This window comes from Mustela nigripes, chromosome 6 (assembly GCF_022355385.1).
Source record: "Mustela nigripes isolate SB6536 chromosome 6, MUSNIG.SB6536, whole genome shotgun sequence".
Lineage (NCBI taxonomy): Eukaryota > Metazoa > Chordata > Mammalia > Carnivora > Mustelidae > Mustela > Mustela nigripes.
This window is the reverse complement of record NC_081562.1, coordinates 132,928,603-132,945,422: the sequence shown is the minus strand read 5'-3', so window position 1 is coordinate 132,945,422 and position 16,820 is coordinate 132,928,603. Positions and strand designations below refer to the sequence as shown.

At 42.2% G+C, this 16,820-nt stretch overlaps 1 protein-coding gene across 1 annotated transcript in view; it reads left to right on the top strand.

Annotated features, from left to right (window-relative positions):
* Positions 1 to 351: 351 nt before the first annotated feature.
* Positions 352 to 16,820, top strand: part of PTER (phosphotriesterase related) — a 65,510-nt gene continuing 49,041 nt past the window's right edge. The window contains exon 1 of the mRNA XM_059404247.1: positions 352 to 491. The gene's annotated coding sequence lies outside the window, so the exon portion shown is untranslated. The remainder of the gene's footprint in view (positions 492 to 16,820) is intronic.

The following is a 16,820-nucleotide window of genomic DNA, read 5'->3' as shown; positions in this document are numbered from 1 at the left end:
TAAGACCTGCGACTCTTAAGGACTTTTAAGGAAAATGCAGCCGCTTTTTTTTCCTCTTGGGGGATCTAACTCCTAGTCCTTTTCCTGCTAGGACATTTGGGGGGTACCTACAATGGACTCTTACGCAGAGAAAGTGGGCTCCCAACCCAGCCGCTGAACGGATCCTGCGGCTTCGAGCTCTTTGGCGGTTCCAAGGTTAGGGCAGGCCACCCGCCAGAATGATCGCGGACTTGGCCTGGAGGCGGGCTGGGCTGGCCCTGGCACACATCCTAGCCCCCCCGCTGGGCGTGGCGTAGGGCCAGATGGGGCGTAGCTGGGGCCGCAGGGCGTGACCGGATCCTGCAAAACTCGGCCCAGCGACCCGGGGGCGGGGAACAGACGAGGCCCGAGGGTGGAGTGGGAGCCGGAGTGGGGGAGACGTTGAAGTCCCCGCAAGCTCGCCCTGCTGAGGGTCCCGGGGGAGAAGGTGGAGCGCAGCGAGCGGAGGGAAGGTGCGCGGGAGCCGGAGCGGGCGCGGCAGCTGTGGGCAGGGTCGGAGGGGTGAGGTCCGCGGGGAGCCGCTGCGGCCGCGGCCGGCCTTGCGGCCGAGCCTTTCGCGTTAATCCCTGTGGGGAGCCCCCGCGGAGGTCCCCCTGGGGAAGGGAGGTTTAAAGCTGCCCGCGCTTTGGCAAGCTGCTGCGTTTCCCCAGATGCGCCGGGGAAGCTGCAAAGACGGGGATCGCGAGGCTGCGCGAAGCCCAGGAGGCTGGCCTGGGCTTGGACGCAGCGGGTAGCCCCAGAGTCTAAAAGTCCAGCGAAGCCTGGCTTGAAACCTGAGGCCCAGAGTGCGGCGCGGGCCAAGGCCCGAGGGCCCCGCGTGGCGCGAGCTCAGCGTTGCTCGACAGAAATGCTTCGGAGTTGTCGTCTGGCGGCTGCGCTGGGCTGGGGGCTTCTCTCCCATATCCGTTCTCCTTTAATGAGCTTTGAAGTCACACCTCTAAGCCTTGGGCCTTGACCTTGCCCTTTGTTTTTCGGTCTCCTGGTTCTTCTATCCTAAAGATACTCGAAGCATACTTAAGTGCGCCTGCCTTTTGGATAAGAGCTTGGTATTTACAGCCGCAGTGCTGTGATATTTGCGAAGACGCCTCAGGTGCAGTGACACCTCCGAGGGGGACACATTTACAGAGAGCTTCTGCCTTGTATAAAAACGTGTCCATTCGTCCTTAAATCACCGCCACGGCGGAGGAAACTGACAAACATTTACTCCTCTCCTAAAGGATCATCGCTTTCATTGTCAGATAGAATGAACGTCAGGGAGAAAAGAGCCCCAAGACTAATGGCATCGACTTAGCCCGTTACGTTTTACTTTGCATAGACAGCAGGGGTGTACAGCAGTTATCCGACCTGATGTGATTCCAGAAATAACTCATCCCTTTTAAAAAGAAATCTCCGTGCGCACTGCAAAGAGAGATCAGACAACTTGCACTTGATAGCAAGATAGCAACTTAATTTTAAAAAGGATAATTCGAACACAAAATTCCCAGCGTGCTGCTTTATGAAATTATGTTTTTCATTTGTGGAGGCTAGATGTTGTCTTATTATAAAAGTTACAAAAATATCTGTAATATAGATTTGGGGCATAAATTAGCAAAATGCATATTATTTTCATTCCTTGATCTTAGAGTCATGATAGGAATATATATATATATATATATATATATATATATATATATATATATATATATATCAGTTAGTAAAAGCGAATCACCAGGGATCTTCTTTTAGCTCTGTGCATCTAACATTGCTCTATGTCAGTGTTCTCCTGTTAACAGCGGAGGAAGGTAAGGCACAGAAGGGTAAGCCACACTGCTGCATAGTTTAGAAAAAAATCCATGTCTTTCCAATTCCAAAACCTGTGCTCTTACCACTTAGCCACCCTGTACCTGTGTTTTTCACAAGTCTGTCCCTGTGTAACAGGAACTAAAGGTACTCTGGTAGAGGGGGGCAGGAAGCCAGATGGCTGGCTTAAAGAACTCTCTGAGGATCCATGAGTGGACCCTAATTCTATTTCTGATTCCAGCTCTGTGACTTTGTACAAGTTCCTTATCTTTTCTGGCACATTAAAGTAATTGATCTCTAGGTCTCTACTAGATCGAAAAACCTATAGATTTTTGAAAACAAGATTCTGCTTTTACTGTAATGATATTTTTGGTCACACTTGGTGTCGAAATTACAGGGTGGCCAGGAAAGGTTGGTTTAATCCATTCAGTAAATGCATGTTGTATAGCTGGACATGCGGTGGGGCTGCTCCGATAAGGAACAGGACACATGAGGTTTCTAGCCTCCAGGAGTCTATATTCTGTTTGGAGGCAGAGAGACTTCAGGAAACAAACAAACAAAAAAATCAACAAACAAGTGAATTAACCAACAGACACAAATTGTAAACAGAAGGCTGTGATAAAGGAAAATGGAACTGGTAGGGTTGGGGATGGTGAGGGGGACACTTTGCATGTGTTTGTGAAAAGGAGTCCTCACCAAGACCTAATTTAGAAGGATGAGAAGGACCTAGCGATGTTCATTACTTTCAGTGGGACCTGCTCAGGCAAGGGAGCCCAGAAGGATCTTGGCATGTTCTAGAAATTGCAAAACATCTTTGAGACTGGAGCTGGGGCGATTGGTTCAAGATGAAGTTGGAAAGACGGTGGCACCAGGTCCTGCAGGGTGTTGTGCAGCCTGGTAAGCTCTCTAGATTTTCATCTAACAGCAGTGGAAAACCACTGAAGGGTTGTGGGCAGAGAAGCCCCATGGAGGTGGCCATGATGTAGCCCCAAATGAAGGATGGGGGTAGCTCAGGCTGGGGTAGTGGCAGTAAAGCAACAGAAGGTGGAATCTTTAACCGTCACTTTATCAGCAGGGCCTTCCTAACAACTATATTTAAAATAATATTCTAGGGGCACCTGGGTGGCTCAGTGGGTTGAAGCCTCTGCCTTCAGCTCAGGTCATGATCCCAAGATCCTGGGATCGAGCCCCGCATCAGGCTCTCTGCGCAGCAGGGAGCCTGCTTCCTCCTCTCTCTCTCTCTGCCTGCCTCTCTGCCTACTTGTGATCTCTGTCAAATGAATGAATAAAATCTTTTAAAAAAAGATCCCCATCCTCCCTTCCTTTAGTTTTCCTGCATACAACTTCTTCCCATATGACATATTGTATCTTTTGTTAATGAATTCTTTACTCCTTCCTAGGAGAATGTCAACTGTGTGAGGGCGGGGTTGGCATGTTTTATTTACTGCTGTTTCTCCAGCATCTGATGCGGAACCTCATGCGAAGTGGGCTTTTAATCCATATTGTAGGGATGGATTTGATAAATGCTTTGGATTTTGATTCTCTAAAACCTACTGATGAATGGCAGGTGGTGGTGAAAGGGAAGGAGAAGCCAAGGGTGATTCTCAAGATGCTGGCTTAGAAGCTGGGCAGACGTAGATGTTAATTAAGAAGAGGAAGGCTAGGGAAAGAACAAATTGGGAGTTGGGGTAAGGGAGATGGAAAGTTCCATTTGGGGTGTATTAACTCTGTGATGTGTAGATTAGTTACCTATTACTGTCTTTTTAAAAATGCCCTAAAATCTAGCTGATTAAAACAACAGCCCTTTGTTATCATTCTGTGGGTCTGAAATTTGGGCATGGGATAGTTGGGTTTGTTCTGGCTCTGAGTCTCTCATGATGTTAGAGTCAGTCCATTAGCCGGAGCTGTGGTCATCTCAAGGCTTGACTGGAGCCGAAAGTTCTGCTTCTTACCTTCTTCACAGGGCTGTTGACAGATTTCGGGTGGCTATTGGCTGGAGGCTAGTTCCTTACCGTATGGACCTCTCCATAGGGCTATTCACGATGTGGCTTCCCCCAGGGCAAATGTTCCAAGAGGGAAGGAGAACCCAAGAGAGAAGTCAGTTTTTAAAAAACAAAAACAAAAAGCCTGATCTCCGAAGTATCATGCTGTTACTTCTGTTGTTTGCTGTTGATTACACGGACCAGCCCTGGTGCAGTGTGTATGTGTGTGTGTGTGCGTGTGTGTTGGGGAACAACAAGGGGTGTGAATACCAGGAAGGATGGTGTTGTTGGGTGCCATTGTACATCTGCCTTACCACAAGGTCTATGTGATGTCCAAGGGGAAATGTCATATAGGCTGGTGGGTATATTATACCGCAGCCGATGGGAGAGATCTGGGCTACAGATAATTATTGGGGAGTCATTAATCATGATATATGAAGCAGTTGGAAGTGTATAACAGGACCTGAGGAGAGAATATAGGTAGAGAAGGGAGGAGGAACCTGGACCCAGTACCCAGGACCCAGGACCCCAGTACTTAGAGATCAGTGGAGGAGGAGCCAGCAAAGGAGGAGGGTGAGTGAGGTGGGAAGAGAACCAGCACAGTGTGTGTTTTAGGGTGACTACACTGAAGGACAGGTTTCACTGGACAACTTTCCCCTTCCCCATGTAGGGGCAGATGATAGCTTGAATATGGCTGAAGTGAAAAGAATTTCTGAAAAAATGCAATTTAATATAGTTTGCAGCGTGAGTAGTTAAATTTTGACCCAGATAAAAGCAGAGAAAAGGAGAACACATATATAGGTTAGAACATTTAGAGTCTCGAGAAATCTATGTCTGTATCGTCGGTGCCCTCTCGGTGTGGGATTATGGTTGGTAGAGAGCCCCATGTAAGGATTTTCGGGGTTACTTTCAGAATTAAGTCTGAAGACAAAATAATGAACTGAATAACACAGGAAGAACTACTGACCTTGGAAAACACCCATCTTTCCTTTCCATATGCTTTACAGCGTTTACCATATGAGGACTCTTACTCCTCAAATATCTTAAATAGCCCAGTGAGCCATCCAGTAACAATGGGAAAATTAATTCCTGATTAAGTTCTGCTCAGTAGCCCTATGAACTTCACTGTTAACAGGAGGACCTAAGATGGTTGAATATATTTTTTATACACCAGATGTTCTTTAGGGTGTATTTTCAGTAATCCCAAGTTTTTCTAAAAAGACTTTCATTTTTTAAAAAAAGCTTTTCTCATTCATAGACATCCTCCCTCACTTAAAAAAAAAAAAAAGAAAGAAAGAAAGAAAGAAAAAGAAAAGAAGGAAGAAGGAGAAAAATTAAATACCTGCTCCCACCTGGCCACCTGGCCTAAACCAGCTCAGAGTGCCTCTTCATGGAATTCAGTGAGAAGTATCTGCCTGAGTTCACATGCTGTGTGTGGGAGTCTCTCTGTCCCCTTCCAGTGGGGTATGGCTATGTGCCTTGCTTTGGCCAATGAGATGTAAGTGGAGTGACGTGTCACTTCCAGGTAGATGCTTTAAGAGCCAGTGAGAGGTCTGTCACACTCTCTTTCCTTCTGCCACAGTGACCACAATTTTCTAGATAGTGGCTGTTTGGTCCGCTTGGACGTGACAGGAGGACACAGAGCAGCGCCCCCTGTCGACCTGTGTTAGACATGTAGCGAGAGCTAGATAACAAGCTTTTCTTATGTTTAGGCCCCAAGATTCGGGGATTTGTTTGTTACCGCAGCAGAAGCTAGCCTATCCTGACTAATGGACTCGGGAAAGAGCTGAGCCGCATGCATCCAGGGATTACTGATTTCCAGTCTAACAGACACCCTGGAAGCCTGTGAGGGAAGCTGCTGTAGAAGGCTTGCTGTTGTGCCTAACGCTGCCCTTACTGTTAGGGAGACAGGCCTACTTGTTTCCACAATAATCAGCTTCCTGATTTTAATCACAGGGGCAAAATGGTAGTTAGCTGTTTCATTACACCCTGTAAGGATAGCTGTTGTTAAAATGTAAAATACAGAAAGGCTCAATGCGGGGACACCTGGGCAGCTCAGTCAGGTAAGCATCTGCCTTTGGCTCAGGTCATGATCCCGGGGTCCTGGGATTGAGTCCCACATCGGTCTCCCTGCTCAGTGGGGAGTCTGCTTCTCCCTCTCCTCCTGCCCCTCCCCCTGCTTATGTGCTCTCTGTCCTCTCTCTCAAATAAATAAATAAGATCTTAAAAAAAAAAAAGAGATGATTCTTCCCAAATATGATTATCCACGGATGCATCTCAGAAATGATCTTGTCACCAAAGGACATTTGAAATGTGTCGTTCATAAGCCTTTTTTCACGCAGTTTCAAGGATTTTAAATATGGTTTCCTGGCTATCTTATTTTTGAGCAAAGGGCATCAGACCTAGGTTTTGCTCTCAGTGTCCTGGAGGCAATGTGTTCACACTTCTACTCTGAGTCAAACAGAAGCGAAGCAGGGAACATTTTGCTTCGGGCAGAGCCATGCTGTATTCTTAGGGATGTTGGCTATAAATCCATTCTCCCTAGAGGTTAACAATCAAAGTTCTCCCCCTCTCTTACTCAGACGAGTGATATGATGATGATAAATTGCTTGGACATGACTGCCCCAAGCACTAGCGTGATGAATTAGGTGGCTGAGGGCATGGCCACAGATTCTCCATTGTCAGTCTGCAACATCGAATATTGGCAGGATTCATAAATAGCCTTCTGCCAATTTTGGTCACCGCTTTGCATATTAAGTTCTCTGTTTTCACAGGTCGTGGCTCTTAGTTCTTAATCAACTCTGTCTTTCCCTGAATTCACTTAACTAATCAACCTTTTGTTTTTTTTATTCTGTTCCCTACTTGCCAAACGAATGGGGTGTTCGCACAGTGGTTTTCGGTAAACATGGAGGCTTTCTTCACAGAAACTGTTAAAATAGTAATTATTAGTCCTTTTCACTAAATCCAGAGTAATAACAGCTTATCTTGCAGTGGCTTAATTGGGTAATTATTTAGTGTTTGAAAAGCACTTAGAAGAGAATATTGGTAAATATTGTCGTCAATTTAAAGCTCTTTTGTGTGATTCCAAGTCCACTGCAACCAAAAACTCCTTGGTATTACTGTGTAGTGATAATGATTTCTTGATATTGCTTACTATTTTCAAAATTGTATATATACTGATTTTGGGATTTTTTTTTTTTTTTTTGAAAGGGAAAAGAGGCCCGGGGGGGGGGCAGAAAAAAAATGGAGAGAATTTTTTTTTTTTTTTTAAAGATTTTATTTGTTTGACAGAGATCACAAGTAGGCAGAGAGGCAAGCAGAGAGAGAGGAGGAAGAAGGCTCCCCGCTGAGCAGAGAGCCCTATTCGGGACTCGATCCCAGGACCCTGAGATCATGACCTGAGCTGAAGGCAGCGGCTTAACCCACTGAGCCATCCAGGTGTCCCCAGCCCTTTCAACAAAGTTTCTCCCCACTCTGTAGATCCAGATCCTCCACACGTAATTAAAGACCACCTCCATAACTTGGCTTAGATGACCTCCATCACTGATGGTATTGGTTTGCTAGGACGGCCATAACACAACATCACCAGTGGGGTGACTTAGACAATACACATTTATTTCCTAACAGTTCTGGAAGCTGAAAGACCAGGGTCATGGTGTTGGTAGATTTGGTCTCTTATGAGGCTTCTCTTGGCTTGCCAGTGGCTACCTCCTCTGTGTGTCCTTCCACAGTCTTCCCTCTATGTTGACTGTGTCCTAATCTTTGCTCATAACTACATAAAATAGTCATATTGAATAAGGGCCCACTGCCCAAACCCCATTTTAATGTAATTACCTCTTTAGAAGCCATATGTCCATATCCAGTTACATGCTGAGGTACTGGAGGTTAAGACTCCAACTTATGAGGTAGGAGGAACACAATTCAGTCCATACAACTCAACTGTAATAATAATGGTCTGTGGAAACTACCATTTTTGGAGTTACTTTCATTGATTATCAAATGTGAGCAACCAAGTGATGACTGCTTTGGAGGGTCTACTCAGCTCGGGAACTTCTTAGCATTACGTGGAGGAGACTTCTATGCTTGTGACTTAAAACAGTGAAGTAATTAGATAAAAATTGTAGCAACATGATTACCTGAATCCTATGTACTTTATTAAGTGGTTAACCATAAAATGTACATAGTTAAGTACACCTTGCCATCTGAACTCCTACCATCCAAATATTTCTTATAACTCGCCAATATTTTTTCCTCAGAATTTCCTCTTTGAATCCAAACTTGTGAATATTAGTCCACATACTTGTGTCATCAAAAAGGGCAACAGGATGTGGAGGACACTGTGATCCTGTAGTTCAGATATCCCCCTTAGAGGTCAACATCTTGTGTTGCCGTCTTGTCATCAAGTGAAAATGTTTAAGAGAGGTGATGAGCATAAAAAGCCAAAAAAGCTCTTACATTTGAAAAAGTATTGGGATTCTGAAAGTCTCCAGTACCTCAGTTTGACTGTCCCCTCTCTACATCTACTATGGGTACTATAGTTGTTTCTGGAAAGCTTTACTGTCTGCCTTCAGAATAGAATAATAACTTTTTTTTTTACCCCCTCCAAAAAAAGAGTCTTTTTGCAGCTCATCAATTGCCAGAAATCCTTAGAAGATTGTTATTGTGTGGGTCTATAAGAGTATTTTAGTAATATTTGGAATAACTGGTTGGTGGTTTTGAATGAGCTGTGAAACATTCATTTTCCCCCTGAAAACTGTTTTTATTGGAATCTATCATTGAAGCTGGGTGCTAGATACCTACAGGTTCCTTACACTATTCTCCCCACATAGGCAAGCTTTTGAAAATGCCCACATTAAAAAGTTGAAATGAAATAATTTCAAAAAATAAATAAATGTAATATATACAACCTTCTGCAATGCAAAATTTGGTACCTATCGTGTTTTCAGGGAGAAATGACATTTGGATAGGGAGGTATGTGTGCAGATGTAAGACAATACATGTGTAAGTAGAGTGTGGCTTTCACTACCAGTTGCTCCATAGAAAAGTATTGTTGGTACTCTTATCCAGGGAAAGGCTCCAAGGGTGTCTTTGCTAGTTTTGACCCAGATTATTTGACGTTTTTATTAACCACTCCCTGGTGTCTGGCATATATCTGTCACTTCATGAGTCTGCCTTTCTACCAGTTACAGAATAGAATAGCTAACAGAATAGAATAGATAAGCTAATAGAACAGAATCGCTGCCCAAGCTGCATTTTCTCCAAGTAGAGTCTTTCACTTCAGACACTTTCCATTTACAGTTGCACAAGTCCATTTCACACGTGAATTCAAAGAAAAGGGTGCTGGCTTCCAATCAATGCACCACTCCTGGCGAATGCCTTCTGTCTAGTACTTTCTATTAAAAAAAAAAAAAAAAAGTCCTCTGCTACTGCAGGAAGGGTCTTTCCACATTGCCACTAGGCAAGAAAACATCTCTGCTGAGTGTGCTTCAAGGTCTGTTACTCCAAAGCCCTGTCTCCATCCTGTCACTGCCATTATCCGTTCAAGTTCCTGAAGCTTCCACAGGTGGGATTAGGGACTGTCCTGGGCCTCTCCTGCGTGAGTCTCACGCACATTGCTGCGTAAGTCAAAGACCTGACATTGATTTCCTTTGGCTTCTGGGTTGCTTTGAACTTGCCCCCTCCCCAGTCTCATTCAGCGAGATGCATCTTCAAGGTGTTCCTCTTTGTCCTGTATAAATACTTGGGATCATCTTAGGGTATAAGAAGTAAAGAATCTGCTGTTTTTAGCACTGACTAATGACTAATTTAGCACTGACTAACTGAGCTTTGACCTTATAGCCGTATTTGATCTGGTCGGTGTTCCAGGGTAAGGGGTGCGGGGTGTTTTCGTACATCCTGCTCTGCCACTTTCCTCTTTTTTGACATAATCCATTACTCCCACGCATTCTTTTTTCACTCTTTGTTTATCAGTGTATTTCAGTAGAAAGACCAAAATATTCAAGTTAAGAGACCCAGGTTTAAAATGATCTTTGTGAAGATTCTACATAGTTTATTTATTGTCTATTGAATACATATACAATATTTCTATTCATTTAATTGTTAGACTTAAAATAGATAAAAGAACATACACAGTTTCTAGCATTAGGAACACTTCCCTGAACCTTTGCTACTACTTAATCTTGCTATGGTAAAGTTGAAAGGATTAATTTCTAAATTTCTTTGCTTTTTGATAGACAAGATCAGAATTGTAAAAGGTTTTTTATATGGAATTTGCACAGTGCATTATGTAGGGATGGTATAGTTTTTTGTGAACTCGTTTTCACTTACTTACTTTTATCTTTGTGTTAGGAATCCCTCAGTAAAATAAATTTTCATTAATTATTCTTACATAATGTGATGATTTTTATAGCATTAGCAAAAAGGAAAGTTTCTTTATCTATATGTTGTTTCTTTACAAAGAATGATGTATTCAACTTCAGAGTTTTATTCTATGAAAATTGGAAAGTTTACTCAATAACTGTACCATGTCTGACTGTAATGTTTCATCTATATTCTTGACACCACGTTTCATATTTTTTTGAAGATTTTACTTATTTAATTGAGAGAGAGAACAGCAGGGGGAGAGGGAGAAGCAGGCTCTCCACTGAGCAGGGAGTCCAATGTGGAGCTTGATCCCAGGACCCCAGGACCATGACATGAGCTGAAGGGCAGACGCCCAACCGACTGAGCCACCCAGGTGCCCCAACACTGTCTGTCATACTTAATATCTTTAAATCAACATCATTTAAAATGATGTCAACAATTATCAGACCAACAAAAAGTCTGAGAGTTAAAATTGGATGACAGCTTTCTCTGCCTAATTAGAAGTCATGATTATATTTCTAATGAGTTAGGAATATGTTATCCCCAGAACAGGAGATAGATCTTGAATAGATCCGAGAAAATAAAGGTGTTACAAGATATTGTAGAGATGCGAAATGCCTTTTAATTTTCACAAATTCAGCATAATAGTCATCAGAATGAAATAATTCATCACACATTAATATTTCTCAGATTTGTCAAATTTGATTCATTCTCCTATCAGTTTTAAAGCATGTTTGCAGGGCGCGTGGGCGGCTCAGCCGATCCCTGGATGGAGCCCCTCATTAGGCTCCGTGCTCAGTGGGGAGTCTGCTTCTTCCTCTCCCACTGCCCTTCCACACCACTCGTGCTCTCTCTCCTCAAATAAATAAATAAAATCTTAAAAAGATAAGTAAAATAAAGCATGTTAGCTATGACTAGGTACTACCTTCTCTAATTAATATTTTTCTTTAAACTAACCCACTTTTTTACTTCAGCTTATTCTAAACAATAATATCCATAAAATCAGAGGCTTGCAACATTTATTCTAAAACACATCAAATAAACAAATATGTGTCTAAGACATTCTAAATGCCCATATATCACCTAAAATTGGTTTGAACCACCCGTGGGATATATATCACACCTACTGAAAACACTGACAAAAAAAACAAGCAGATGACTTTTTTTCCTTATCTCACTGTCCACTAAGACATCAAATGATTCATGGCTATAATGTTGGCACAAAAGAATTTCCAGAATAGTTTCTGTACTTGCACTGTGATAATTAGACAGTGTGAATACGGATATGTGTGTGTATAAAAAAAAAGTACACATATATGCCCAGATACATAATGGATCATTGTAGCTGTTCTTTGGGAAAGAGCCAAGACTTTTCAGTTGCTTAGATAATCAGCATCATTTTTTTGAGGGCTAATAAGCTGGGATTATTTTATAATAGCCTCTATTTTAGTCATAAGCAGTATAGACAGTGATATAAGAAAGTCTTAATCTGTGTTGTGAAGTATTTTTATTTAATTCATCTGTTAGTAATAATCTAAAGTTTATAGTAAATACTCTAAAGTGTAATATGTAAAAATACAGATATATGTAAATGTATATATAATTTTTATATAAAGCATATATAAATATACATGCATATATATGTAAAATATATAAAATATAATATAGTTTGTTTGAGAATGGTTCAGAAAATGAATTAGAACAGTATCAATAGAGTTTTCATTTCTTGTATAGAAATGTTCTGCCTGATTGTCTATACCTTAATATCCCCACTTATCTAATGTCTAAACAGCGTGAGCTCATGGGGAGCCACTGCAGAGGTCGGTTAGAGGTCCATTACTGCCTTTTTTGCCTAGAATCATGGAATTTGTACCTGGAAGGAAATGTGGAGGTCACCTTGTTTAACTCCTTTGTTTTATCTGGGAGAAAACTGAGGCTCACGTGCTAAGTTCACCCAAAGACCCCCTTTGTTTGTATCAACCTCTTGAAACCTTTATGCTATTGGCAAAGTTCTAGCATTTCTCCCTGTCGGGGAAATAGTGGTGTGTTCGTAAGATAATTCTATTGTCCCGTCTGTGTGCATTCATCCATTTTTGAAACACAGCAGTTCAGCATTAATGTTTGGTGGCACTCCAGATACTAAACTGCTATTGACTATTGTTTGTGTCAAATACAAGCGTAACCCCATAGAACACCATCAGGACTATTTTCTGTTGCCTTGAACACATTTAAATGAGAAAGGAAAATGAGGACATTTTTCTAAGCAGTGTCAAGATATATTTTGCCAAATAAATAAAATTGTATTCTTAGGGGGAGAATTTTTGGATTCAAACATCCCATCTTTGATTCTTGACTTTTTGTCTGTATGTCTAATGGCAAAGCAAATAAACACGGGTAACCAAAGGCAGTAAGAGTCAGTTTTGATAGGACTTCATAGTGGCAGATGTCACTGTGAAGAATGAGCAGGAAGAGTTTAATTATACAGGATGCCTAAACAAGATCTCAAGGAAGAATAGGGTAGCAGGTGCCATAGACTTTACCTATGAAATTAAATATAGCTTCTAAAGGAAGGACAGCTAATTCTGTGTATGTAATAAGTTTATATGGCTCCAGAGCTTGTTGGTAAAAGTAGTTTTAGCACTTAGAAAGCAATCTTTACCCTCATTGTGTTCCAATTAAAAAAGCAGTATTCCTTCTCTTCAGAAAGGGAGCCACCGAGCCGTTCTGAGATCTCCCAGGCCCATACAACTCAAGAAAAGGGAAATTAGCAACCCTGACTCCACAGAACGCTGTCATCTACCCAAACAAGAAGGCAAGCAGGTCTTTAATAATACAAGAGATACTGCCAGTTGTGAATGCCTCCACTGTTCACGCTGTTGGAGCGCACGAATTCCCAGACGGACCCACGGCAGCTCTGAAGCCTGCGCGTTGCTGTTAATTCACTCATCCACCCATACTAAGCACTTATCCGGCGCCTGCTCTGGGCGGGTCAGGGCGCTGAAGGCTGGCCGTGACACTGTGCTCGCTCAGACCACTGAGCAGAGAGGATTCCTTGAGAGTCAGGATCCCCTGTGCGCAATTCTCCTGTGGGGTCCCCAGACAGCACCAGAAGATTAGACGCCCCTCACTGGAACACAATACCCTGCTAGTCTCTGCAGCCTGTGCCATTTATCACTGACACAACGGAGTCATTTTACACGTGGCTTCAACCCAGGGAGAGTATGAGGGGCCGGCAGTGCTTTTCTGCGCAGACGTTTCCTTTTTCTAGGAAAAAGGATCTGCTGCTTGGGTAGCCGCTCTCTGCTCACTCTCTTAGCCATGAGCAACGAGGTCCCGCTTCCACGCTCCCACTTAGATCAGGAGAGACGCGTGCAGGGAAGGCGCTCCTGTCCCTAATCTGCTCTTCCTGCTTGCTCCGTGGGCTGGGGTGGTGGCCGGTGCTCTGTCCGTGTCCATCACGGGTAACTAAGGTGGCCTTCCTTCTGCGCAGGCTCAATGAAGACAAAGTCATCAGCCAGATTCTTGTGAACCCAGACAAGGCAGCGCTGAGTTTCTGCCACACACTCCTGCTTACTAGGTTTAACCCTTTGTCATTATCAGCCATTTCCTTTCAGGAACGCCTTGTGTGGTTTGCTCTTACATCGGCTTCATGCCAGTTACTTTCAAGTACTTTTTAATCCTGACCTGCACTGACCTATATGCTGTGTATAACTTGTTGCAAACCTGATTAAATTGTAAACTCCTTGAGGACAGGACTAGGGCTGTTTCTTTTTCTGGCACAGAGAGGGCCTGACCTAACCAATGAGTGTTAAGAGTCCCAAGCAAACAAACACAAAGAAAAACAGACCAAGACAAAAAAAACGTCCATGGTGTGGAAGGGCATCTCTTCAAAGAAGGGTTTTGTGTCACAAACCTTAGTGCAAAATGCAGTGACCTTTGAAAACGTGAAATGCTTTATTGCTGAGCGTCATCTTTTTTGTTTTTTTAGGATTTCATAGCACAATTAATCTTATATGGTAATGCAGTGACAATGAGATGATTTCTCCGGAGAATCTATGCTAATACTATTAAAATGCTCTTACAATGTCAAAATGATTGCAGTGGAAGCATGTGGGGACTGTGCTTATGTGATTATGATATTATAGTGATGGGCGATTACCATAGGAAACTACTAATTCAACCCTGTAGGGACTTGCATTATGAAGCCATTATAACATGAGATTATAATGACACAATAACTTGCATGCACACTCGTGATGTGAAAACTAAAGGCTAATTTGAATGCGAGTAGTATTTCCATTAAATTGTAATTAAACACTGAAAGCAATGCTTGTTTAAATTTAAGACGGAGACCTACCATCCAGAAATGGAAATTGTGGGCGAAAGATGCATGCAAGGGACGAGCTGAGGATGGCGAGAAACCATTCCCAACTCTGCCCTTTGGTCCTTCCTGGGTATGGGAAGCTCACGACAAAGTGGCCTCCCCAGACTTCCTCTGTGTGTACTGGCTGTCATTACACAAAACCACTATCCATGCACGAGGATCTTGGATCCTGCCACTTTTCTAGAAAGACCACCACTTCATGTGGCAAGCCGCCCTGTTTCATTCTTGAAGTGGGCAGAATAGTCCCTCACTGCCTCCACACAAGAGACTCCAGGAATTTCTTCTTCCCATTAAAAGTAACTTCCTAGGGTGCCTGGATGGCTCAGTGGGTTAAACCTCTGCCTTCAGCCCAGGTCATGATCTCAGGGTCCTGGGATCGAGCCGTGCATGGGGCTCTCTGCTCAGCGGGGAGCCTGCTTCCCCCCCCCCCTCTGCCTGCTGCTCTCTCTGCCTACTTGTGATCTCTATCAAATAAATAAATAAATAAATAAATAAATAAAATCTTTTTTAAAAAGTAACTTCTTTAAAAAGACAACAAAATTGATTTATGTTCTAAACAGATAAGCACGAAGGAGAAAAAGAAAAAAAAAGTGTTTTAAAATTCCATCCCCTAGAAATGACCCCTTATTAGTATCTCTGGGTATTTTCTTTCTGATTATTCTCTCTGCAAAGTAGATACATTTTCTTCTACAAAAATTTGGGTTCTACAACACTTTTCAAGGCTACTTATTCATTTGCTAATTCTCTCCCAGTTGCAAGATCTGTTTTTTAATCCAGGAAAATCTGGGTGATAAGTTTTTGTTTGTCTTTTAAAGGTCAGCTCAGGCTGGATGATATTATGTGTCACCCAGGAAACTTTATTCTACTGCTAGGGCATAGATCCTTTTTCCTAGTTTATGCTCTGCATATATCAGTTACAGGATGATTCTGTAGTCAAACTTTCTGATTCTGTTAGCAACCCTATAAGTAGGTAGTTCGTTGACACTTCTCTCTGCTAGGAAATTAGTGCATTTCAGAAGTCAAAGACTTCTCATTTATTCTCAAGTAATAATTACTATCTGGCTTAGGTCAACATAAAGAGGGATTATGAAAAGCTAGGAGCTACTGAACTTGTTAGATATACCCCTGCATTAACTTGTTCAGATGTTATAAGGACACACCACAGCTAATACATACTCCCTCCTAATTACGACTGAAAGTGGTGATTACTCCTTGGTTTAAATATAGTGCAGATGAGTTTTTGCTATTAAGTATTTTGTTTGCACTTAGATATGCTGTATGCTTTAGAGTTATTTTTATTACTACTTATTGCAACAACCAATTTAAGTAGGGAAGTCTAAATTACTGGAGCCCTTATTTTTATAATTAGGAAGAGGAAAGCGCTATGCAATTAAATGGCTTGCTTGATGACATCGAATCAACAGTGGCGTTGGGATAGGATTTTCTGGTCCTAGATAATTGTAGCTTCTTCCTTAGGCCAATGAGTGATGTTACCTCTGAATAGTACTTCCACACTAATGGACACAGGATAATGTAATGTGATGTTTACAGTACATATCTGCATGGCTAAAGAAAAGAAATGCTTCCCTGACAAGCTGGGAGACTGGTTCTAGTCCCAGCTGTCTGGCCTTCAAAAGAACAAGCATTAGTGTTCGCACCTAGAAAGGAAGTCATCGATTTCAATGATCTCCACGGTCTCTTTCTGCTCAAAAATTCCGAGGTCAAATAGCATTTAATATTAACTGAAATTTATGTATACTAATTAAAAATATAATATTTAATAAGTTGTTGATTTTACTCTAAAGCTATTAATCTAAATTCAAAACTGTACCTTATTTAGGCGCGCCTAGATGGCTCAATCTGTTAAGTGTCCCACTGTTGATCTTGGCTCAGGTCTCAGTCTAAGGGTTGTGAGTTCAAGCCCAGTGTTGGGCTCCAAGGTGGTGGGCATGAAGTCTATTTCAAAACAAAACAAAACTAAAGTAAACAAAAACAAAAAAGCCCATACCTTATTTAGATACATTTGATAATTTGACATTTTTAGCAGATTTGTAATTTGACTTAAAAATGTCTTTTTTTATTTAGGGAATTTATTGAAATTATTAAAGCTACACATATAAGTCTATCCAAAGAGGAGATTAAAATTATAGTCCTTTGGTACACTGGCAATGTTGTTAAAATAGATCAGAACTGCAGTAAAAGGAAACTTTTGGGGGCACCTGGGTGGCTCAGTGGGTTAAAGCCTCTGCCTTTGGCTCAGGTCATGATCCCAG